The 24,354-nt window shown below is 33.3% G+C and overlaps 2 protein-coding genes across 4 annotated transcripts in view; both read left to right on the top strand.

The window, feature by feature from the left end:
- ZNF407 (zinc finger protein 407) overlaps positions 1 to 24,354 on the top strand; it is a 654,777-nt gene that overhangs the window by 553,404 nt on the left and 77,019 nt on the right. The gene's annotated exons all lie outside the window — the stretch shown is intronic.
- Positions 1 to 24,354, top strand: part of LOC141498371 (EF-hand calcium-binding domain-containing protein 11-like) — a 73,286-nt gene continuing 48,932 nt past the window's right edge. The window contains exon 1 of the mRNA XM_074201489.1: positions 1 to 24,354. This exon is cut by the window's right edge and continues 48,932 nt beyond it. The gene's annotated coding sequence lies outside the window, so the exon portion shown is untranslated.

Consider the following 24,354-nt stretch of genomic DNA (forward strand, 5'->3'; position numbering starts at 1 on the left):
TATATATATATGTACATATATATATAATATTAATTTTTCTTTATTTTGAAATTTAGCAAGGAATGTTTTATTAGCATACAGATATTTTGGTTTATCTTAGATGAATGATTACAAAGAAGATTAGCCAAAAGTGTGTCTTTCTTTTTGTTGTATTACTTTCAGTCATTTGCAAGCCATATGCACAATAGTAAAAGTTGGTGATCAATATAGTATGGAGTAGGAGGACTTCTGACACTTAATTAAAAGGTTGAGTTGCCTTTATAAGCACATTTTAATTTTATTACTCTAACAATGATATTTCCACTATTATCTTTAATAGTTACATCTCCTTAAATATTTTAAACACAGTTCTTTGGAACCAATATTAGACTGTAATTAAAAAAAAGCAGGGACTGAATTTAGAAAAAAATACCAAATCCACTATTGTTTTTTTTTAATTTTTTTATTTAAGACAATGGGGTTAAGTGACTTGTCCAAGGTCACACAATTATTAAGTGTCTGAGTCCAGATTTGAACTCAGGTATTCCTGACTCCAAGGCTGGTGCTCCATCCACTGCGCCACTTAGCTGCCCTCCACTATCATTTTTAAACAAATAATTATATTAATAAAATTTCAAAAAATCTTTGTCAGACTCATAAAATCCATGTTTCAAGGTAAATTGTACGAAGCCAGTGTAAGAAGTGGGGAAGCAAGCATGCTTTACCAAGGACACCTTTGACTCTTAGAGCTTTTGAAACTATAAAACAATTTTGTGATTTTTTTTCTCCTCCCATGTAAATGTTATATTATTTAACTGGAGAGAAGGTAGTTTAGGGTCTTTCTTAGTCCCCTCCCTTATTTGGTAAAATCTTGTCACTTAATGCAGCAATAAAAATGTTGAATGGCCCCTTGAAATCTCATGACATTCTAGCTTTGTGGTTCTTACTCTCAGGGTTGTATTTATTTGAAAATGTATTTAGGCAGAGGAAATGAAGTCAAGAGGTTTTGAGAAACAACTATTTAATCATCTTAGATGTATAAGGCAGGTGTTCTGATTGAATTATTCAACTTATTTCACATCTCCATCCTCTTAGTAAGTTACTCAGGGAACGAAGAGCATGGCGAATTATTTTTGTAATCTGGGATTTAGAATTAGGTTGCATATTCTGTTGATGAAGAAACTGTAAGGTTCAAAATGGACATTAGACATTTTAGATTAGAAAGAGGAAAGGAAAGTAATGAATTCTATTTCTAAATGAATTTGAAAAGCAATCTGATTTTAGTTCTTGCAATGCAGAGCAAATAAAATAAAAACTATCGTACTTTATTTACTAACCAATGAATTGAATTGTCCGCCTTTTATTACAGATATAAAGCAAAGACTATGAAGAGACAATCATTTTTGTAGCTATCAGACTTTCAGTAACATATCTCTTGTGGTTTAAATAACAGATAGTTTAAGTGTTTTTCCATTAGCTTCGTGTAAATGAAAAATGCATAAAATATTTTAACAAGGCAAAGTAATCCAAGGAGATTGTTATTTTGTGTTACAAATTAGGTTATTTCTGTCATAAAATTAAAGAAAAAAAATCAACGTAAGGACATTTCAGCTTAATATCATTTACCAGAAGGAACATGTAACAGATTTAATGAGCTAGCAGGTCACCTGAATCCAGCTGTTTCCGACCAGCTTTATGAAACAGAGAATGCAGCTAGCAGTAGGAGGTAAGCATTATTACAAGCTCTCAAGGAGTTACAAAATCGATTTCTGCTTGAATGAATTAATTTAGATTATCAATTTATAACCAGCTACATGAATCCCATCAACTCAACAATTCAGTGAATGATCAGGTTCAGCCTTTATAAGAGCTTAACAATTAGAGGGCCTGTATTAGCTTTGTAGCTATCTTCTGCCCTATAGTGTTACTAACAAAGTTACTAGGTTTGACAGGAAGAAAAGGAAAATATTTGCTTATGTCGTTTGCAGTGAAATTTAAAAAAAAAATATAAAACGTTAAATTACAACAAAAGTTTTTGTATTTTTGGATTAGAATTCCAAAAGAACTAAATTTATCAAAAGATGATTTTAATGCCAACCCATTCTTTTAAATTTGCTTTTTCAAGGGGTGGCTAGGTGGCTCAGTACATAAAGCACAGGCCCTGGAGTCAGGAGTACCTGGGTTCAAATCCAGTCTCAGACACTTAATAATTACCTAGCTGTGTGGCCTTGGGCAACCCACTTAATCCCATTTGCCTTGCAAAAAGCCTAAAAAATTTTTTTGCTTTTTCAAAAACTAAATGGAAAAGAACATTTAAAGTTGGCAAAGGAGATGTCATTGACAATATAAATTTCATTTCTTTTTTAAAGTCACTGCAATTGCCCAGATTTTATATTGGACTTACTCTTCATGGAAAACTTTGTTCCATACCTGCATACTCTCATATAACTCCTACTTTTGTGAACTTTGAACGTTTATTTCTTTAAATCAGAATCTTGTACAAATCATGTATAATCAGATAATGTACAAATTTGGTCTAATCATAAGTAAAAGATATCTTTCTGCTTAAGAATTGTAAAAATGTATCTTTAAAGAAAAATGCTGTTTCATGAGCACACTTTTCAAGTTTACTCTCATCCCCTACATTGATGATAAAATTTCTAAAGAAAATTCCTACTTCAAGTCAAGTAAATCAGATGGGAGGCTTTTGTTTTCTATAATGCTATCTTACCTCCAGAAAGAACCCTGATTAATAGATTGAAGCATACCTTTTTCACTTTATCTTTTTTTGCTTTTTTGTTTTAGTTTTTAGTTTTGGTATTCTTTTTTGCAACATGGCAAATTTGAAAATATATTATACATGACTTCACATATATAATTGAAATATTGTTTACCTTTCCACTGAGTTGGGGAGGGGATAAAATTAACTTGGAACTCAAAATTTTTTTAAATGAATAAAGAAAAAAATTTAAAATTATAATTTTATGTATCTCTTCCATTCTTAAAAACAGAGAACACTTATAATATCACATAACTACTTCTTATAGTATGTAGGCAAAATCAATAGATATTGGACCAGTGGAACCTAGTGAGAAGAGAGACTAATACTTATGATCCTTTACTACCTTTTTCACTCCCAGATGATCCTAGGCACAATCTTGAATGCTTTACAGACTTTCCCTCTACAAAGGATTCAAGTAAATCTACCCCAAAAGGCCTTCTCTACTTTTGTTGTTGTTAATTCATTTTTTTTTTTTAGGGTTTTTGCAAGGCAATGGGGTTAAGTGGCTTGCCAAAGGTCACACAGCTAGGTAATTATTAAGTATCTGAGGCCAGATTTGAACTCAGGCACACCTGACTCCAGGGTTGGTGTTCTATCCACTGTGCCACCTAACCACCCCTATTCATTCAACTTCAACTTTTCATGACCTCATTTGAGATAGTAAGTGTCTGAGACCCGATTTGAATGCAGGAGAGTGAATCTTCCTGACTCCAGGTCTGATGCTCCAAGTGTACCACCTAACTGGCCATCTCTCTACTGTTAGACACATATTTTTCTTAAGGCATCTGCAAGGGGCAATGGAGAGAGGACTGGACTTGGAGTCAGGAAGATTTGAATTTACATTCAACCTCAGACATTTACCTGACTTAACCTACACTTTTAAGTTTCCTAATCTTTAATATGTGTATGATAGTATAGGATATACTCAAAATTGTTGTCAAGATAGAATGAGATACTTATAAAGGGCTTTGCAAGCCTTTCAGTACCATATAAATGCTAGTATCATCAAACTTTAAAAGGCTATATAAATGCTAATATTGTTGATGTTGTTCTTATTATTATCTTTACCACCACCATCCCATTACTTTGGCAAAGTTGTAGACTAGATGTTATCAGTTACCCTCCTCCTCCAAAAGGAATACATAATTAATTCTAAACCAAGAGATGCCTTGATCTCCAAGAAGTCATTGTCATGACCTCATTAATTATTGCCTCTTTATTTTATGATTGATAGATACCTATCTGCTCTCCTAAGCAGTTTTTTCATTTTGATGCTACATTAGGAACCCTAAGATGAGAAATATGTATAAAGTGATGCTTTTTTTGCCCCAAATCGCCATTACTCATTTCATCCCATCAAAATGGAGTCATCCTCAATCAAAATTTGAATTCCTTTCTTAAACTTGTCATGATCCACAATGTCCTTATATATTTTAATTTATTACAAATATAAAGGATGTTTCAAAAGTCTTGATGCAGTTTTAAGGTAGCTTAAATATGTAGCAATCTAGATAACATTTCAGAATTTGCAAAGTGCTTTACAAGTTTTAAACTAGTTTCAAACTGCACCAAGACTTTTGAAACACCTTATATAAGAATAGGTACAGAGTTTTTGAAGTACTTTGTTCCAAGATACCCCATGAGATGAAGATATTAAAAATATTATTATCTCATTTCACAGACCTTTTATCCACTGAGTCAGTGGTTTACGTGTACTAAGCATACATGTATAAAAAGATAAAAAAGTAAATGCTTTCATTTCCTCTCATGGCCTAATTGCTTGATTTTCTGAAATTTAAAACCATGTTACATATCAAGTAGCTTTATTTCTACTTCTCCACTCCCTATGCTTTAACTTCTTTTAAGGTTTTGTTTTATTCCATTAGAAGATACAGTCCTTGAGGGTAAGAACTGACTTTTTGCTTGTACTAGTATCTGCAAAATAGGGTTTGGCACATAGTCAGTGATAAATAATCATTTCTGTCCTTCCTCTTTATAACTAGACTATCACAAAAACTTTAAAAGTGCTCCCTATTTATATCTTTCCACTTTCCAAACTATTCCATGTGCAATTACCTGATTAATATCTATAATATATTACTTTTACTGTCCGTCCTCATTCAAGAATGTACACCTTGGGGCAACTAGGTGGCGCAGTGGATAGAGCACTGGCCCTGGAGTCAGGAGTACCTGAGTTCAAATTCAGCTTCAGACACTTAATAATTACCTAGCTGTGTGGCCTTGGGCAAATAATTACCTAGCTGTGTGACCATTGCCTTGCAAAAACCTTAAAAAAAAAAAGAATGTACACCATGGTTTCCCATCCCCTACCTAATAAATAAACCCCCTCATCTTGGAGCTTTTTTAAGAACCTTTCAACTTTGTGATTTTAATGCTATTTCTATTCTTGAAGATTTGACTGAATAAATTTGTTTTCATATCAATGTCTGTAGTTGAATTTTTTAGTAACATTTCCATCTTTTTAACCCAGATGGCTAAATTTCAACTCTACCCCCTTTTGATTATTTGACCCTCTTAAGTATAATTAGAATTACTATAAAAATTCATTTCAGTAATGGCAACTGCCATCATTCATCAGGATTGGCAAATTGAAGAGCTCAACCAGAGCACAGTCTGTTTTGCTGGCTCTCTTTTTTTCTGTCAGGTACCCAAAATTTAGGCTATTAGAGTCTTCTGAACTAAAGTACTGCTCCAATGCTCCCTTAAGCCCTAGGGTTCGTTCTGGAGTCTTGAAATCTGGGTGAATTACATACAGTTTTGACATATCCTTCCAAATTGAAAGAGATTTTCAAAAACAAAGCCAGCAATTGACTATTTCTTTTATCTGAGGACATGCCTAGTTTTAGTCAGAGGCTTATCATCAGAAAGTTGGCTACAAGTTGATTTTTTTTTTCCTTTGACTACAGCAAAATCACAGTCTTCCACTTGTAGTCTATGGTCAGCCAGAGAATTTTCAATTTCTCCTATCCTTTGAACGAACCTGCCAAAGAAAGGTATTAAAACCAAGTTCCTATGAAGACCTTTATGATTTTAATCTTTGATTATTATTCTCATAGTCTATAACTACTTGTGAACACAATGAAGGAATATCATGAGCAGAGGCTGAGAGAGAAGAGTTCTCTGATTAAATACATATAGGGGAACAATGGGAAATAAAATTCAATAGATGAGATGTAGCAAGGATATAACTGGTTTTATGAAGGTTCTTCAAAGCTAGACAAGATAGCAAAAATAAAAGAATTATTATTAGTTTTGGAACCAAAAAAAGACATGTAACAGTTGTTAATGTGAAAATTCTTCTTTGAATTTAGATCATCTATTAGTCAAATACTCATGGGGCATAGCGCAGTTTTCCAGGATGATCAAAAGCAACATTCTAAGGAAAGGATCCATAGGCCTCACCCGACTGCTAAAATGTTCATGCCACAAAAATGATTAAGAATCTCTGTCCATGAGGAACTAATGAATTGCAGATACAGGGTCATCAATAGAAGAGATGTCAGAATTATTCTGTTTCAGTCAATACCTGAACAGTTTCCCTCTGTAGTATCACCAACAAGTGGTTCTTAAACTCTACTTGAAAATCTTCTGTTTTGGAATCCTATTTCCTGCCAAGGCAGCTCATTCCGTTTCTGTCTACCTGTCATTCTGAATTTTTTTTTCCCTATATGAAGCCAAACTCTTGTTTCTTTAATTTTTGAAGTATTACTTCTAGTTCTAGTCTACCCTCTAAGGCCAAGCAGAAATCTCTCACCACTTCTCCATGACAATCCTTCATATACCTGTATTTTCCCTTCTTCATATTTTTAACATTTTCTTTAATTGATCATTATGTGGCATAGTTTCTAGTCACTTTACCATTTTTACTTTCCTCCTATGAAAGTGTTTCAATTGTCAAAGTCTTTCCTAAGATGGGACAAGATAAACACAAGTTAAAATATTCTAGAGAGAGTATGATTTTAACTTGATTTCCTCCCATGTTGCTCATAAAATAACATCAGTTAACTCTAGGTTTGCTTTGATTTGCCTGCAAAATTTGGGTGGTATTTCAATTTCCTATAACCTCCAGGTACTTTTGTTGCCTCTTCCTACTACTATAATCAGGTTCTGATGGCAGTGGAAGCAAAGATTAGAAATTCTATAAGAACAAATTTGTACAGCAAGCAAAGAGATCACAAATTAATGTATAGTAGTATGGAAGCAAGATAAGGAAGGTCTTAAAGTCCATGGTTAGGATAATTAAGGAGAAAGTAGTAAAATAAGAAATTAATCACCATCAGGTAACATATAAAGAATCACTACTGTAGTTCCAAATTTTCAGTTAGCTAGATATCCTTCAATTTAAAACGTGGAACTATTCTCCTATGTATAGTTTGCATAATTTGCCTGGCAGACTCTTATAGTCAGAATGTTATAATTAAGAAGTATGCTAATTAGAGGTTTATAAACCAGTACAGATGTAACCATTTTTCTAATGTGATAATGCTATCATTAATATTTCTCCTTTTTTTAGTCCTCCTCTCTCTACTTTCTCACCCTTACTTGTAAGTTTGCTCCCCTAGAGGTACCAGTAGATACTTAATGGAATAATATTTGCCCTACTGTCTCACATTAAGTGCTTTGATCTGAAATCTACATTCATCAGTTTAGTATTACAGTGTAAGTTATTGTGTCTTTTATTCGTTTATCATAAAGCATAAATGCTGGCAAATTGCTTGTAGTTGTTTTGTCAGAGGATAGAATTGGAGAAAAGTTTTGTGGTCAGTCACTTTCACTTCTAGGTTCTTAACATAAGTTAATAGTTTTCTTACTAAAATGTCTGGGGGGAGCAGCTAGGTGTGGCATAGTGGATAAAGCACCAGCCCTGGAGTCAGGAGTACCTGGGTTCAAATCTGGTCTCAGACACTTAATAATTACCTAGCTGTGTGGCCTTGGGCAAGCCACTTAACCCCATTTGCCTTGCAAAAAGCTAAATGAATGAATGAATTAATGAATGAATAAAATGTCTAAATACCAATAACATTTCACATAATTATTTTAAAAATGCAAAGATATTTCTTTTCTTATAGTATCATATTAAATAAATATATTTTCTGACTAATATTTGAAGGTCTGTTTCTTGAATTTAAATTGTACCCAGAAGACATTTGAAATGTTATATCTATGACCAAGTTTGTTTGATAGGTTTGGACTAAAGTCAGAATTTTCTAAATAGTTCCTTAGCCTGCCCTTTACCCTTGAAAAAGTCTGTTTTTACATTATTAATGGTAGAGATTCATTTGCATCACAAGTCCTTATGCCCCTGGATATGGTTCTGTATAGTATTCATCGTTTATTTTTTAATCTGAAGTATGTCTGAGAAGAAAGTATGCAAATTGATTTATCTTACTTTCTATGGCACGAACATAAACATTCCCATTCTGACTTTCTTCTAGTACCACTTTAAAATATATTTAGATTTAACTTTCCAAAGACACAGGTTGGACCATGTCATCTCCCTACTCAAAAACCTTCACTTATTCCCCATTGCCTCAAAGATAAGATACATTACTTCTTAGCCTAACATTTCAAACTCTCCAAACTCTTGTCTATCATTCCTATCCAAATTTATTTCCCCTTAATGCATATTAAATTCCGACAAAATTAAATGACTTATTTTTTTTCTCTGAATTCAGCGTTCTATCTCCAGTTTCCAGGTAGTCTTTTTCTCATGCTTCATAGTTGTCTTTTGGAAACTTTGTATTTATTCAAGGCTTCTATCAAATATGTTATCTCCTACTTATAGAGTTCCCCCTCTCCAGATCCTGCCTATTTCACTCTATTTACTTATGTACACAGTTACTTGTAATACTTTACACCACACCAGTTAAATGTAGGCTTCTTGAGGGCAAAAATTACTTCATTTGAAGTGATGCAGTGCCTATCACAATGATTTATTACATGGTAAATACAAAAATGGTTATTTGGATTGAATTAAGTGGAGTAGTCTCCAGTTCTGAACTACTAAAAAAAGAAGAATTAGAGTTCCTTAACTCAATCCATTTTTTTTTTTCTGTTGACACTCAGAAAAGTAAAATAGACTTAACTGGAGTTAAGGGCTCTGTTGAAAATAAATGGGACCTTAAGAGAGATTGTTATCTTCTAGATAAATTTTAGTGGATAAATTATCCCTTGAATGTGCATTTAACTCTTTAAAACTTCATAAAAACCTTTCATGATAGGAGGATGTCACTTAACACAAACTACCCTAGGGCTCTAAATGGTGCCCTCTTCACTGTAAGGGGTTTAGACAGCCAATTTAATATGTATTTATCCAACTTACTGCTAATCTTGGAAAGAATATCAATCTTAGAATCATAAATTTAGATATAAAAAAGGACGTTTGAAGCCATTTATTTCAACTCCTTAATTTTACAGATGAAGAAACTGAGTACGGAAAAGTTAAATGATTTGCCATGGGGCACAGAGGTAGCACATAGAACAATAAATATAATATAATCCAACAGTAATAAAGTTACTGAGTAAATGATACAGATATTCATTCATTTCTGTTTTTATTAAGGAGAAACTAGTTATTTGGCACCCATTTCCATCCTTTCTTTCCAACATTATTAGAATTTAGCCATCTTAGAGCTAATCTTTATTAAGTCTAGCTTAGTTTCCATAAATACTTGATATTTTATTAATTTTTGCAAGTCGATGTTAAAAGCCATTATTTCTATGCCTATCGCTATTATTGCACACAAACTAGAGTATTTTTACTTTGGATGCAACTTCAAAGTAATGTTTCCAGTTTCCCTAGATAAACCCACATGTCATTCAACTTTTGAAATAATACTTAAGGAGCACTCTTGTAGGTAACTCTAACCAAATTTCATTTAACCAAGACAGTCTTATCATCCTGTGAACTAGCCTATTAGTATACATATTTTCATCCAGATTGGACATTTTCATTCATTTTGACTATTTATTTAATTAAACTTAATACTACTGGTAAATTTACTCTTTGCTAAATGAAGGAAAGACAAAAAAAAATTATTTTCTTAACTACAAAGATAATCAGCTATAATTTTTCAGGCATATGTTTCCAGTTTATTTTGTGTTGGCAAAACCTTGGAATGTACTCCCCAGAGCTTACCTTAACTACACCTCATAGAGGTTGTAAATACACCTCTTCTTAGCTGCATTGCAGTTAGAGACAGCTCCTGGCAGCAGTCTGGGATGGGCAAATGACCTCAAAATCCTGAGGGCCTATAGCAGCGGTGTTCCACATTATTGATAGTAGCAGAGATATTGACAGTCTGTGCTTGGAAGGAAAATAGGAGTTTGATATGACATATTGTGTGTCTCAGCAAGACTCATAAATAATTTTGACAAGTTTTTGTATGCATGGGAAAGTCCTTGATTCAGCCTCCCATAAAAATAAACTTCTATTATGGAATGTATTTGTCAAGTGGCTGCGTGATGGATGGAGCTGCGTTTACCCCTTGGCAGTTCGATGAGTTTTAGATGCACAGCTTACCAGAGAGGATTTACAGGCAGTACAGAAATAATTATTCAGTATGAAATGCATAATTCCTGTACCTGATTTTTCATTTTTTATTATATTTTGTTTCAGTTGCATTTCCGGTCTTTAAGACAAAAGGCCTTGCCATATGCATCAGAACTATTGGGGTTTTTTTTGTGAGGTTTTCTGTTGAATTGCAGCTGAACAATATCTGTATCATCACAGACCTTTCCCAAACTTTGCCATTTTTAAATTGAATATGCACATATTTTTTATTGGGAGTTTTGTTGGGAAGAAATGTTTAAAACCTGACTAGATTGTTTATAGACTGTGTCTATGGATTTATCTGTATTGTTTATTAATTTATTGTTTTGGAATATTTAGATACCTTCATCTCTGTTTGAGAAAACAGAATAAACAAGTTCTACTTCTCTCTCTTTTCTAGCAAATCAAAAACTTAAAACAAAACTTTTAAATGATTTCTGGTTAAACTCAAAACATGGGTTAGAATGCTGAAGTAAGTTGGAAACTGTAGAAAATACATTAACTTTTTTCAGGACATTAAAGTATTGATACAATATTCTGACTTACATAGTTTGTAAAATGATGTCCTAGGAACCTAAAAGAATTAATGTATTTCTAAATCTAGGGTCTTTTTTAGTCGTCTTGTTAGTTCAGTAGGATTAGTGGGAATGTCTTGAGAAACTCTTTTTTTACTTATTAGATCATGAGACTTGTCTAGTGTATCACAGACCACCAAGGTTGGAAGAGAACTCAAAAGTAATCTAGCCCAACCTTATTCTAATGAATAAGACTCAATTCTGTTAATAAACTCAACAAGAGATTATTCAGACTTTGAAGTTCTTCAGTGGAAAGGAACGAACTCACTATTTCTTCTACCAATCCATTGCACTTTTGTATTGCTTTGATTTTTACAAGTTTTTCAGACTTATGGGAAAAAATATTCCCTTTTTAAATATTTAATATTTCTTGAAATAGTTTCATTCCCCTCCTCCTCACCCCCAATTCTCAGTCTTCTCAACTCCAGACTAAACATCCCATTCATTTACTTCAATGAATAATGATATTGACATGACTTTGAGACATTCATTATACCTCCCATCTTGATGTTTATGAGTGTTCCCTCTAAAGTGTGGAAAACAGAAGTGAACATAGAGCTCCTGCTCATATTCATTATAATTTCCATAAAGTCAATGGAGGTACCAGAATCTTGCTGTAAAAGAAGACAAAACAGCATAAGTGACCACCTGAAAATGAGTGGCAGTGGTGTTGGCTAGACCTTCTCTAAGATACCATATGCCTTCCTTTGGTTTACTTTTACTTACATACTGCTGATCTATCTTAATTCAAAATGAGTAAAATACTCTTTTTTTTTAAGTTTTTGCAGGGCAAAGTGGCTTGCCCTAGGCCACAAATCTAGTTAATTATTAAGTGTCTGAGGCCGGATTTGAACTCAGGTACTCCTGACTCCAGGACCAGTGCTTTATCCACTATGTCACCTAGCCATCCCCCAAAATAAGATACTCTTAAAAGAATCTGATCATATTATATACAGTGAGATTGTCTTGGTTGAACAGGCTTAAATATCATTCCCTTCTTCCTCCAAAATCAAATTTCCCACTTCTCCTAAAATCATCAAGCTCACTCCTACCTTGCCCCTCCAAAAAGTGATGTTTTTCCCCTTCCATTCCTGTTTGCCATCTACATTCATAGAAGAATGCAAGTCTATTTATTTGTTTCCTTTATATATTGAATTCTGAGTGTAAGTTTACCAAGCATAATGATTCAGTACAATCCTATCCAGTTTGACCTCTTAATGTGCTAAAACAAAGGACTAATAAAGATGACATGAAAATTATAGCTCTTAAGTTTATATTACAGTCAATCTGATTAATGTCTTAAGGAGCTGATGCAGTTGTATATATACATATATAGACATATACTTACATATATATATCTATAGTCGGTTATAGTCTGAAATGAAAAGACATCTATTAGGATAGACTGAGTAGATAGTTTGTGTACATTTAGCCTTTGTCAATGCATCTTTCATCTCAATTATTTAAGTTATTTCTTCTTTTTTTCCTGTCATTTCAATTTAAAAAACCCATATTAAGCACCTGTTTTTTGTATTGATTTGGGTTCTCTTCTTCCTTTCACTTACATTACAGGGTCATGGGCTTAGAGATTACTGTTGTGGGTTGTTTTTTTTTTTTTTTTAATTTCTATTTAATTTCTTCCAGGAATTCTGGTTGAACTTTTGCCAAGAATACATTTTTCATTTGAGATTTTGTTTTAGAATATCATTTTTTAAAATAACATTTTCCTCTAGGTTTGTGTCTTGTGACACAAAGGTAGAGAGAGAAAGTACCTGGGTTGATTGGAGAATATGACATAAGGGAGAAAGAAGTCCTGGAGAGTCAAGAGCTAAAGAAATAAGTATTCAAGAAAGGGACAAATAAAGATGGAGTTATCTTTTAGGATGAGAAAGCTTTTAGGAGTACTGCTTCTCCCAAGGCTCTTGGGTTTAGAGTTTAGCCCCCCCCCCCTTAAGGTTCTAAGAGAACGTGTTGATTTAGATGGTAGTGGCAATAATGATTGTGGTGGTTTGATTTTCCTGGAATTGATGGCCTCCTGTCTCTCCCTCAAGGCACCTGAATGCTTCAGCTATTCTGGTTTAACCAACTTACAGTAGACATTTGCTTATCAGTTAAGAATGACTATTCTATCTCTATGGGAGTTGCTACTCAATATGATGGCCAGGAAGACTGTATTAGAAGCAGGATCAGTGGTCTGGATCAGGACTCTTGAGACTATCTTCTTATCAATGGTAGTTTGTCTGCAGTTGATATTGGTGGGTTTGAGGAATGTGGGCCCTTCATATTGATTGCTCTCCTTAGGATTGATTCTGGAAACCAGGATTAAAGTAAGAATGATTATATAGAGGTGTTTAGCATGCTTACATATTAATCATTTTGTGAAAAGAAACAAAACAATGGGATAGGAAGGAAAAACATAAGAGAAATTTTTAAAAAGTGAATATAGTGTTCATTCAGATTCTGTGGTCCCCCCCCCTCATATGGATAACTTTGTCCATAACAGGTCCCCTAGGATTGTCCTAACTCAGAACTGCTGAGAGTAGCTGCATATATCAAAGTTGATCAATTCACAATGTTGTTGTCAATGTATACAATGTTCTCTTGGTTCTGCTTCCTTCTGTCATCATCAGTTCAAGTTATAGAACAAAAGTATTCCATAACATTCAGATACCATAACTTGTTCAGCCATTCCCCAATAGATGGGTATTTCCTCAATTTCTAATTCTTTGTCACTCTAAAGAGAGCTGCTATAAATAGTTTTGAACATGTGAGACTTTTCCCATTTTTTATGATTTCTTCTGGATAAGGGCCTGGAAGATAGGGAATGATCAGTTTTATTACTCTTTGGGCATAGAATTATTGCTCTCCAGAATTATTGGATGAGTTTATAACTTCACCAACAGTGTATTAATGTCCCAATATTCCCATACCTGTGACAATCACAGGAGTATTTTTCTTTTAGTCATTGCAGGCAAGATTCTTGCCAGAGTCCCTCTCAATAGGCTGATCCTTTATCTGGAAGGCAGTCAACTCCTTGAGAGCCATGGCTTCAAAAAGGGTTGAGGAACAGTTGATATGGTGCTTGCTGCTAAACAGCTCCAGGAGGAATGCCAGGAACAGAAGAGAGGTCTGTATACAACCTTTGTAGTTCTGACTAAGGCCTCTGATATCTTCAGTCATGAGGTCTTATGGAAAATTATGTCAAACTTTGGTTGTCCTGAGTTGTTCATCAGTATTGTACATCAATTTCATGATGGCGTGCTTGCCTGGTTTTGGATGATGGATGATGCTTCCAGATTTCCCAGTAACCAGTGGAGTGAAACGAGGTTGTGTCTTTGCTCTCAAAATTTTTAGCATGATATTTTCAGCCATGTTATCAAATACTTTCATTGAAGATAAACATAGCCTCAAGAGTCAGCTACTACAATGATGGCTAATTCTTTAACTTGAAAAGACTACAAGCCAAGACCAAAGTGGAGGGAGTGTTGGTGCATGATCTTCTATTTGCAGATGAATGGGCATTCAATGCAACCTCTGAAGCTGAGATGCAACAAAGTATGGATCGATTCTCTTCTGCTTGTGCTAATTTTGGCCTGAAAATCAACCTCCAATAAAGACAGATGCTCCATCAGCCAGCACCACATCATCCATGTGAGACAATTAATTACAGCAAATGGGGAAGTTTTGTGTACTGTGGACAATTTCATTTACCTTGGCAGTGCCTTTTCCAAGAGGTACACATCAATGAAGTTGACACTCACATTGCCAGAGCTAGCTCAGTATTTGGGAGACTCTGAAAGAAAGTGTGGGAGAGAAGAGGTATCAGACTGACTACCAAATTGAAATCTACAGAGCTGTTGTACTGCTGACCTCATTGCTATATGCTTGTGAAACCTGGGTAGTCTATTAGCTCTACATCAGAAAGTAAATTGCTTCCATTTCAATTGTCTTAGGAAGATTCTGAAGATCACCTGGAAGGAGATATCAGACCTTGAGGTCTCTTCTTGAGCTAAACTGCCTAGTGTTTCAACATTACTACAGAGAGTACAACTACAATGAACTGGACATGTTGTTAGAATGCCAGATGTACATTTGCCCCAAAATAACTATTTTATGGAGAACTCACACAGGGCAAGCACTCACAAGGGGGTCAGAAGAAGTGATAAACGAGACACCCTGAAAGTCTCTCTTAAGAATTTTGGAATTAACTATGCAGCATGGAAGACACTGGCACAGGACCACCCAGCATGACGTGCCCTAATCAGTAAGGGTGCTGCACTCTATGAGGAAGGCAGAATTGAATGAGCTCAAAGGAAAAGTGACATACATAAGTTTAGAGTAAGCACCCCAGGTGTTCACATGGACTACTTGTGCCCAACCTTTGGTAGAGCATTCCAGCACTGATCAGCCAAGTCAGACACACTGTAATTAGTCTCAAACAAAGTGATGTCATTTTGGTCTTCTTCGATAACAAAGGACAACAACCAGCAAATGTCTCCATCATTGATCTTTTTCCCTTTTTGTCATCTTAGTCAATATATGATAGGTGTGAGATGGTATCTGATAATTATTTTAATTTGCATTTCTCTAATCAATAATTATTTGGAGCATTTTTTCGTATGATTATATATAGCTTTAATTTCTTAATTTGAACACTGTTCATATCATTTGACCATTTATCAATTGAGTAATGATTTGTAACCTTATGAATTTGATTCAGCTCTCTATATATTTTAGAAATGAGACCTTTATCAGAACCCCCTACCTGTGAAAATCGTTTCCTACCTCTGCCTTTGATTTTTAATGCTATTTTTTACTACTCATGTGTCCTTGGGTCAATCCTTTAACCTCTCTAGACTTCAGGTTCCTCATGCATAAAACTAAGCATTGGATTAAGTGTACATTTACTCTAGAACTATTTCTGTGATCCAAATAAGATAACGTAAGAGAAAGCCCTTGTCATCTATAAAGCAATATTATAAAGTAATTATTGCTACATATATGTGATATAAATTGGGGCTTTAGAATGCTAATATTGTTCTGGAAAAGAAAATTAACTTGGTGTTGATATGGACTTTATTTACACAGGAAGTATAAACCAGATTGAGAGCAAACAAAACAATTTTATGAGATTTAAGATTAAAAAATTGAAGGAAAACTAGGGTTAAACCAGGGTCAGAGCTGGAGGAAACCATCAATTCAGAATCATAGAAATTTTAGAACTATAAAATAGCTTGGAAATTATCTTTCAATTCCCTTATTTTACAAATAAGTATTTGAGACTCAGAAATGACTTGCTATTAATTTAGTATCAGACTCATGCCTAAAATCAAGACTTCTGAATTATAGACTCTTGCCTTTTCATTAAATTATGCTACCCTTTACATTGGCTATCATATCAGAAGAAAATAGTTTGAATGATTTTAGTCCTGGGATCTAGTGAGATTTTCATGAAGTTGCAAAGAGAATGGTTTCATCCTAAATTTTAGGATTAAGCTTATAGTATATTAATTTAATAAACGTTTATCAAGCATCAATATTATTTTTAGGCTCAGTGCTAATCTCTTGATATACAGTACCTAAAGCTTACATTGAAGTTGGAGTATTCTACATAGTTCTATAAATTAATATTATCTAATTTGAGCATGGAAAATTTATTAACCTCAGAAAGTAGTAGCCTTAGATTGAGGATCTTATTTTCTTAATCAGGATTTAATAGGCAGAGCCCTGTTGCCTTAAAGGTTTATAATAGAATGAAACTAAGGAGATAAACTAGTATTCTTTATATCACTCTGCTTCTGGCCTTAGAAGCAAGAAATCTGGAATTCAATACTGACCCTGGTTGTGTGATTGTTGACAGAACTTGACCACCTTTTCAAAGTTGCTATCTCTCTGACATAAAGATATCTAAACTATATTTTTATGAGGAAAACTCTTGGATAAACTATAAAGTGATATAAATGTGAGAACAAGTTAAGCATGTATTGAATATCTTGTATTTATTCAGTACTGCATGAAGTGCTGTGGAGGATGCCAGAAAAGTTTAGACATGATCTTTGATTTCAAAGGGCTTAAAGTTTCAATGATTCAATTAGTAGAAGTATATATGTGATGAAATGTCCAAGTGGTATGGACAGAAGACAATAAAGGAGTTTTCAAAAAGGAAAGATTGTTATATAGAAGAAAAAAATTATTACCAGAGTGAACCTAGAAGATTTATTGGACAATTTGAATTCACCCCTCAAGGTAGCTCTGAGAATAGTCAGGATAAAAATGCAAAAGGAAAATAGATATGTCATTTGCCACAGAAATATAATTAGTTTAGTTTATATTGGGACATAATAGTGAAGATCATCCCTAAAATTTCTGATTAGGGGGACCTGTAAAGTTTTTAAGCAGATGTTGAACAGAAGAATACCATGAAGAAAGTGTTATGATCATAGGAACTGGTTTTCTTTTCATCTCAATGTTAAATGAACCAAATAACCATTTGAGTAAAAAGTTTCAATCTGATCCATTCCACCACCAAATATGTTATTTGCTTGGTCTTTTTTCTTTCTTAGATTTGGCAATAATATTAATATTTTTCCCGTAAAAATCATATTTTTAGGAGTTTAATAGCCAATGAATAATCTAGTCTGACAAACTAGTTTAAAATCATATTCCAAATTATGCTCAAAAGTTATAAAACCATATTCTTTGACCTAGCCAGACCATTACTAAATCTATGTTACAAAGATTTTTTTTAAAAAAAGGAAGAAAACCTATAGGATCAAAATATAGCAGCACTCTTTTAGTGGTCTTGAAAGTCTTGAAAATTGAATGGATACCCATCAATTGGGGGAATGACTAAATTATGGTATGTGATTGTGATGGAATACTATTCTACTATTATAAGAAATAATGCTAAGGATGCTTTTAGAAAAAAATTGTAAAGATTTTCGGGAAGTAATACAAAGTAGAGTGAGCAGAACCAGGAGGATATTGCACAATAACAGAAATATTGTACAGTAATCAGCTATGAATGACTTACATATTATCAATAATACAATGATTCAAGATAATTCTGAAGGAATTATGATGAAAAATACTATCCATTTCCAGAGAAAGAAATATTGGACTTTGAATGCAGAATGAAGCACATTATTTTTACTTTATTTTTCTTTCTTCTTTCCTGTCTCTTTTTCTTTAATCTGTATTTTCTTTCACAACGTGACTAATATGAAAATGTTTTACATGATTGTATATGTATAACTTATAACAAACTGCTTGTCTTCTCAATGAGGATAAAAGAAAGGAATGGAGAAAATTTGGAATTCAAAATATTAAAAAATAAATGTATAAAATTGCTTTTATATGTAATTGGGGAAAATAAAATAATAAATAAAATTATGAAATAAAATAATAAACTCAATCCAGTTACAAACATAATGATTAGAATGCTTGCCATAAATATTCATTCTGATATACTGAACTATCATCCTGTGGCAGTTTATAATAATATTTGTAAAGCTAAGGATCAAGACTGCCACAGAAATTGCACAAGATGATCACAACTAACTAGAGCTAGAGTCCCTGGCATTTTTGTTAGTCTTTGGTTTTTTTTGTTTGGTGATAATGGTCTGTATGAATATAAATAAGTTTATCTGTTTTCTAACTTCACTCCTTTTCTCCCCACTTTAAAGACCTACTGACAAACTGGAGCTGTAACAGTTATTGGGTGCTAGCAGCACCTATAAGAAGTGTGTGATATTTTGGGTATTTTGTGTTTGCATGAGTAATAAGGAACATAGAGAAATTGGTGAGACCTGTCAAGATGAGAAAGATGAATAGGGTGATAAGGAAGATTTCACTGCTCTATAGGAGAACTCAGAGCAACACATACACACCTCCTAGCAGCATTAAAGTCACACAACTACAGCAGAAATCATATCATCCAAAAAACTTATTCTGATTTGCCACAGCTGCTTAGGAAATCTGCACAGCAAACCTAAGTGTAAAGGCTTTATTGAATAAATATGGATTTTTTAAATTTTGATTTATAATCTCTAATACTATCAAATAGTATTTATTTAATGGCAATAGTACAAACTGTCTCTTAGATTTCTAACAGGAGCAACTTTGGAAAAGATTTGTAAAGGTATGTTATATTAATTATTGTTTTCTTAATGATTTATTCACATTTATATTTTAAACAATTCTCAGACTTAAACTTATTCCCTTATGGAGAATAAGAGTTTAATAAAAGCATAAATAGGCTTATCCTAAAACTTAATCCTAATTTTGAAGTAGCAATCTAGTTAGATCTCTACTCATATATAGGCATTTATGAAAGTTTATATTACTCATATGTTTGCTTAAATGCATTGTGTTAAAATCATTTTAATCTAGAAAAACAAGACTACAAGACTACATAGGTGCTTAGGTGATCAATTACATCTATAAAACTTTAAAACTATAGTTTGATTGGTTAACGTGATGCCTGCCACCCCAATGGTAAATATTCCATCAATACTTTCTGCTAACAGTATTTTCAACCACTTGGATTTTGGTCAATACTCTGTTGATCGGAGGATCAATTTAAATATGATGATGATGATTATAATAATAATAATATTAATAATAATAATAATAATAAACCATTTACATTTAATAGACTTTGAATTTTACAAAACACTTTACACATATTATATATTTTATGTATGTGACCTACAGACCTTCCAGCTTCATCAGAAACAAAATCCTTGAAGAAAATTCAAGAGTAATCATAATCAATCAATGCATGTTCTTCTGTCAAATTTGACTATTTTTAGTTTTATTTTCCAAAAAATACCTATTGCAAATATTTTTAAAAGCTCCTTTCTTATCTCCCACTCACTATTAATTTTTGAAAATCTGATTTCAGTCATCAATTAGTAACCTTTTATTAACCCCCTACTAACGTGTCGGGTACTGTGCTAAGAGTTAGATTTAAACTAATCAAAGCAACAAGGTTAACAAGGTTAAAATTCTAACAAGGTTAGAGTTATTTTCTTGTAGTTTAATTGATAATGCTCAAATAATACAGGAACATATTGTCTTATTTCAGTGTAACTGGCCTGAAACATCTCGAGTGAATTTAGAATAAAGTGGTAGATTTATCTGAACATTTTAATTTATCTTTAATTTGGTAATGGGGAATGAGAAAATAAAGATAATTTCCAAGAGTAGTATTTTTCCCATTAAAATTAGATCTATCCATTTTTTCCCTAAATTCACCTTAAAGATTCTTAGAGAAGTTTTGTAAATTAGTTTAATATCTCTAAATTGGAGGGGGGAGGGTTACTTTTAAAGATAGTACAGTGATGATTTGATATACAACTTACTGATTACCTCAATAATAGGAACAGAACACCTAATTCTGTAGTCTGCATTAGACTTTCTATAAAACAAAACCTCTATTTTATTGTAACTTTCTTTTTTTTTTTACAAAAATTTTCTAACTTGTTATTAGGACAATAACTTCTAAAAGTAAGAGAAGAAAGAATTCATAGATACAAATAGTACTTGATACTTTTTATTTCTCCATGTTCAATTTTACTTATTTAGTGTGTAATTGAATATACAGACATTTTGCCTATGCTTCAGATCATCTATGTGGGAGTCAGAATGCACATTTAATGCTTGATTTAAAAAGAAAAATAGATGCATTGACATGTGGAGAATTTTAGAAAAGTGTATTACATGCAAATTCAAATAAAGAATTTGGGGTAAACTTGTTTTCTCCTCCCTAGAAAATACTAAATGTTTCACAACTGAAATCTTTTTAGTTCCATATTTACTAAGTGATGAGTAGTTGCTTCCCCTACCTTTTCCTTCTCAAAGACAGATCCAAGTGGTGGTAGAGAAAAGAATCCCTACTACTGTCTAGTACGCTTTTATTTTCCTCCTCTATCCTTCTCTAATAAAAGCCCCCCAAACAGTTTTTGTCTCAAAGAAAAGAAATGTGGCTTAGTGACTAGGGGGAAGGAAAGCCAACAGAAATGTTTTCTGGATCTGTGCCCATAAAGCAAGGTGAAAAACAAAAAGCATTCACATTGAATGAAATGTGTGTGAATTTGAGAGGATTGGAGTCATGATAAAAAGAAGCATGATTTATTCTTTGAAAATGACAGAAAAAACAGTACAGTAGCAGTCAAGTTCATCCGTGAGGAGTTATGATCAATCTAAAATGCACATGGAACAACATTGTCAGAATCAATCCTCTTTTTGAACATTTAAACATATTAAACAAATTCTTCAATTTTGCCTTTTCATTTGATTGGTTTTCTTGACTTTCAGTACTTAGCATGATGCTTTATATATCATAGGTGCCAGGTGGAGTTTTTCTTCCCTTTACAAGACAGTGAGATAACTTCCAATATATTAATAGAGATAGTTTCATCTTAGTACTGGCAATGTAATAAACTATTTATATTTTTTCCCTCAGTTCCTATGGCTAATTGTGCAATGCTGGGGCATCTCTGTCAAAAAGGAAGGGGCAAGTCCTTTAGAGAATTTGCTGGCAATAAAGCAGGCAAAAGATCTAGGAAGACCTAGATTCCAGTCCTGCTTCTGATGCACACTGGTTGTAACCTGAGCAATCACAACTTCCTGGTGCTAGACAACTTTCTACATTAAAGAGAAAGTATAGAACTGTGTTGAGAAAGGGAGTGTGATCATCAGGAATTCTCTCTCTCTCTCTCTCTCTCTCTCTCTCTCTCTCTCTCTCTCTCTCTCTCTCTCTCTCTCTCTCTCTCTCTCTCTCTCTCCCCCCCCCCCCAAAATAAGAGATCTACAGACCATTCCATATGACTATTGCTTGAAGCCTGGAGAAGAGAATGTTTGGGGGGGGGGGCAGGAAATCTTCGTTATTTTCAAGAATTTGAAAGTCTCTCATATGAGAGGCTAACATATCTGCCCAGAAGACAGAACAATTAGTATCAAAGCATGGAGATTTTACCAAAATAGTTAAAGTTTAACTAACAAAAGTAAAATTTTTCTCACCATTCAAGGGGCCCATAAATGTACTAAGCCACTGGAGAAAAGTGTGGGCGCCCTATTAAAGTTTTCCAATGAAGGCTGAGATGAGTACTTTCCTGGAATGTTGCAAAATAGACTGTTACAAATTCAGATTGAACTACAAGATTTATAAGGATTCTTGTACCTCTGAAATTCAATAATTATGCCCACACCTGGCCTCTCTCAGTTACATGTATTCTAAATAAATTAAATGTGTACTAACTTCAACAAAGCAAGAAATTGTGCTCATTTAAAGTAGTATAGACCCAATTTACTTAGGATACATGTAATTGAGAAAGACCAAGTTATACCATTGAATGTGTTCCTCAATTTTTAAAAACTAAAATGATTATAGTTATTTAAATAATAGCTTATAAAGCTCAGAGGCAGCTGTCTGGCCATTTACTCATCTAGTCAAAAAGTTCTAGTAGCTGCTAGAAACTGCTTCCAAAACCAAATTCAAACCCTTCTATTTTTTTCTACTTAAAGTTCTTCACAATATAGCTTATTTACCTTTTCAGTTTTACCTATTCAGTTTTATTCTTTCTTTTGCACAAAGGTAGCCAGATGACTATGGATAGAGTCAGGAAGACCTGCTCTCACATTCAACTGTGTGCACCTGGACAAGTCATTTAACCATTATTTGCCTCAGTTTCAACCACTTTAAAATAGTGATAATAATAAGTTGTGAGGATCAAATCAAATGATGTTTGTAAAAAGCATTTGGCATCCTCTATATTTGTAATTACAATTCTAATACTAGTTTCTTATTATAAACCATGAAATGCAACAAGAATAGAATAAAATCTCCAAAATGCAATTGAAGTTGCTTGTCATTTTACTATTATGAGTTAAGTTCTCTTAACTATTTACTTGTTGATCTTTATCCCACTTAAAGTCTTCCCTAGACACTTGGCAGGCTCTGGTTCTGTTCTTTCCAAGCTTTCAAGATAGCTGTTTAGAATATAGATATTAATAACCTACTTAATAAAATTCTGCTGTTTTTATTATAGTAGAAAACATTTCCAGATTTAAAATCTGAAGGTTTAGCTTGCATTTAAAATGAAAAGAATTAGATAACTCTAAATTCCTTGTTTTGTCACGTAAGTACCAATTTTTCCATTTAGGACCTCAGCTTCCTTACCTGTAAAACAATGGGTTAGACTAGATGATTTCTAAGGATACTTTGAGTGCTAATATTTTGTCATTCTGTAAATTTTGTATTTCTTCTTAACATAAGCAGTCCCACTCTCCAGAGAGCTCTAAGTAACCCCTCCCATTTTTCACTTGTTTCTTAAAGAGAGAAGATCTCTTTTTCTTTTGAGTCTTTTCAAACTGTTAGGGGCCAGGGAAACACAGCAAAAAAATGTGTTGGACAGGTATACTTACAAATGTATTTTTCTTATAGATTTATCCTGGATTTTCCTCTTCTTTTCCATAGAATTTGCAAATATTCCTACCCTCTTCATTTTTTTGTCATCTCCTCTGTTCTAATGCTAAAAGATCAACAGTAAACTCTGAAAATCATTTCTCTGTATAAAACTTTTGTAATGTCTAAAGATCTGAGTATGAAACTCCACAGATGAATGAAAAATCAGTTTGGTAATACCATGTACCTATAATAATAAGTATTCCACACCAGTGAGTTGGAAATACAACAGTAATTTAAGAAACATGCTTCCTATTACCTAGTTTCAATAATGGAGGCAACATCCTAAAGTATATACTTTATCTCACATTTGATGAAATCAGATTGTCTTGATTGGAATTTTGGTCTCAATGTACTACATGCCCTTTTGTCTTTTGTATTCTTAATTGCTTCGGGGGTATACCTGTCATGCCGATTTCCGGTTTGCTATTTATTTAGAATGGGGGACAAGGGAGAGTTATAGATTGCAGATTATTTTTGTGCAGTACTGAGAAAAGGGGGGTAATAGACTTTTAAAGAAGAAATATAAGATGATAAATACTATAGCTAAAAAATCGATAATAAAATGTAGGTGGTAGTTATTAGTAATTTAATTAAGTCTGTATCATGTATAAAATTATACTCAGCAAACAAGGTATAGATGCTTATTCTTATTGAACTGTAACTCTCATATACCATCTGAAAACAAGGTGACATATAACTAGCTATAAAAAATGAAATATTCAAGGATCTCCAATATATCTGTGAATAAATGAGATGTGCTGAAATAAAGGCAGGAAAAACAACATAGAGTTGTCTAAAGAATTATATGAAGATAATGGAGAGTTTATATTTTCTCCTTTATTGATCATTCACAGAACTTTCAGTTTCCTAGCCAGATTGACAACTGAGTTATTTGCCCATCCCTAGTGACTGACAACAGATAATGGAAAGGCTTTTACCATGATATAACAGCAGAGAATAATTTCTAATTTAC

The sequence above is a fragment of the Macrotis lagotis genome, chromosome X, assembly GCF_037893015.1.
Source record: "Macrotis lagotis isolate mMagLag1 chromosome X, bilby.v1.9.chrom.fasta, whole genome shotgun sequence".
In the NCBI taxonomy this organism is placed as follows: Eukaryota; Metazoa; Chordata; class Mammalia; order Peramelemorphia; family Peramelidae; genus Macrotis; species Macrotis lagotis.